At 29.3% G+C, this 3,124-nt stretch overlaps 1 non-coding gene across 1 annotated transcript; it reads right to left on the reverse strand.

The window, feature by feature from the left end:
* Positions 2,203-2,275, reverse strand: TRNAE-CUC. Its single transcript has one exon. It is a non-coding gene; the product is annotated as a tRNA-Glu (tRNA).

Raw genomic sequence — 3,124 nt, forward strand, 5'->3', positions numbered from 1 at the left:
TCCCGACCGGCCGCACCCCTCCCGCCACCACTAACGATGGTACTGTCGCCCAGACCAACGAATCAGGACGCGACATTCCCGTTGCGTAGAGCTGTTTTTTGAGACGGCGCCCTAAACTAGAGCTATTATGGGCCACAACGACTCTGCACCCAGATTGGAGGGCGATGATCGGGCGACGACAACGACCGTTTTTCCCAATTTTGAAAAAATAATTTTTTTAATTAAAATAATTAAAATTAAATTAAGAAAAATTAAGTTTTTGAAAAAGTTTTAAGAGTCTTTTTAATAAAAATAAGAAAATTGATTTAAAACTTAAAAGCATAAAATAAAATTGATTTAGGGTTTTGATTTGGGGAAACATGGAGGAAAACGGGGTCAAGTGATTTTTCTTTCTTTTTCTTTTTTTTTTTGGTCTGCAAATGAATTCAAAGAGCTAGTATAACCCTACCCCTTCATTTAGCTGTTGACTAACGCCACATATCTAATCACGTGTTGTTTCTGTCAAAAGTTAATGAAATAGGACCAAAACTGTTAAAAAAGTGTTAAATCCGTAAAGTTCGGGATCAAAAGTGATAATAACCCTATCCAGTGGGACCAAAAATAAGATTTTGCCATAAAATTACATAACTCATCTTGAATCACTGAGCAATATATCAATTAATTAAAGATAATTTACATAAATTATGTCAATATTTCTAATGAATATATAAGTAATTTTTAAAAAATAAAATTAATTTATATAAATAAATCATAGGCCACGAGAGACATTTAAATTTAATTATCGCTACATACTAAAATACGTTTCATGTGGTTGGCCCCACACTAAACAAACAAACCAAAAATATTAGACTTTTGGTTTAACGCTTAGGGTAGTAGTGGGGTTGATTCAGTTGAATTTGAAAAGAAGAATTTAACGAGTGTTGTCCTTTGATACTAAAAACATGCATAATGTTTGGATTCATTTTCGAAGTGTTTTTTTGTGTTTTGTGGAGATAGAGAGAGAAAAATAAAGATAAATAAGTATGTGTCAGAGATAATATGTATGTTTGGATTTGTTTTTGGAGATAATTTAAAATAAATATTGTATGTTTAATGTTGTGTTTTGGATGACAAAAATTACTGTTCATTGTCAAATCATATCTTTTTTATATATATTTATGTATATGTGTGTATATATATGTATGTATTTATACAAAAACAGTTAAAAACACCCAAATAAGGTGTTTTTGTATGATGACAAACATTGAATATGTTTTGACTTATCCCGAAAATAATTTGAAAATAAAAACAAACATAGTGATGTTTTTGCACCAGTTTATTTCAAATCATTCTTTTTCTTATTACCCAAATAAATTATTTAAAATTTCTATGTTTAGAACCTGGGTTTATAGGTTCGGCAAACGACAATTTATTTGAATTTGATTTGTTATATATGTAATTTTATAAATATTGTATTTTAAATATATAATATAATATTATCTTTATATTTCAAAAAATCAATATGACATGAAAACGAATCATATCATATCTTATGTATAGCTAAAGATATAGGCATGAATGAAGTCTACAGAAATGATTTGAAAAGTGTGTTTTTAATAAACCTGAACCGTAAATTTCAAAAAATCAATATGACATGAAAACGAATCATATCATATCTTATGTATAGCTAAAGATATAGGCATGAATGAAGTCTACAGAAATGATTTGAAAAGTGTGTTTTTAATAAACCTGAACTGTAAATTTCTATTAAAAATGAATTTTTTGAATAAAATCCGACTGAACAAACAAGCTTTGTTGAGATTGTGTAAAATTAGAACTTAACTTTTCGAAATAAAACCAAACGGGAATTTTTAGATTTTCTTTTATTTTTGGTTTTTCTTTTTTAGGGGTTGGTTGTTATCAACTCATCTCATGAAATGACGTCATGAGATGCTAAAAACGTGTTTTACGACGGCTTATCTGTCTCACGCATGCGTTTTTGTGTTATCCAAATAAATTATTTAAAATTTCACGACATAGGGTTAGGATGAACTTTTGAATTTTCTCTTTTCTTTTGTGTTTTTTGATAGATTTGTGAAAGTTGCTTAGTGGGCCTAAGTTAAATGGGCCAACAAAATGAAATACTGAAAAGAAAGAATTATTCTTATTGGGCTTTATCGTTATGGGCTGCCCAACGGAAAGAAAAGTTTAAAAAGAAAGATTTTCCGTTGCCGGGACTCGAACCCGGGTCTCTCGGGTGAGAGCCGAGTATCCTAACCATCTAGACTACAACGGATTTGTTAATCGCTCTTGATTATATATCAAAATCGTGTTATCCCACATATATATATATATATATTTTTATCATTTCTACTGATTTTTAATTTCAGTTTAAATTATTTTATTAAATATTTTTTAAAAAAATAGTACAAATAATTAAAAAAATATATGGGATCATATTATTTGTCCATATAAACATTACTTTGATAATCTCTTTACCTTTTGATAACTACATAAACAGTCCCTACGGGCATTTCTTGAAAAATTATATTAAATTTAGACCAGGTCAAAAGAATATTTTTGAATTTTTGTCGATTTTTTTCATCAGAAAAAACAATTAGAGGTGATTTCTGTAATTTTTCAAAAAGTATGAGTTGTTTGTGTAAAAGAGCAATAGGGGAAGAAGTGTAAATGTAATCTTGGTAATCAGGTTTGATCTTATATTTAGTAAATTGCGATCAACCACAATAACAACAATAAAAATGAATTAGTATCGTTTATATCATTATATAATTGAAGGTCACCTTTTCAATGTTTTCAATATATATTTTTTTGAAACACACAAACTTAGTGAGTTGAGCAAATGTAAACTGTTTAGAACCCCATGCACTGTTCTTCTAATCCAATTTGTCAGTGAGAAGCTTTACAATCCGCCATAGATAACTTGGAGGCACTCAAAGGTAATCCCAAATATTTGATGAAGTTGCCCTTTAGGAAACCCTACAATTTCCTGTACAACAATAACAACAAGATGAGAAGCGTACTTGTACAATGTAAAGAATCAAGAACAGAGCACAAGAAAATCAATCTTCATTATTGTGTAAAATCCTGAGGAAGAAGAAGTACAATAGTCTTCTTTTATATT

Source organism: Sesamum indicum, linkage group LG9 (genome assembly GCF_000512975.1).
Source record: "Sesamum indicum cultivar Zhongzhi No. 13 linkage group LG9, S_indicum_v1.0, whole genome shotgun sequence".
NCBI lineage: Eukaryota > Viridiplantae > Streptophyta > Magnoliopsida > Lamiales > Pedaliaceae > Sesamum > Sesamum indicum.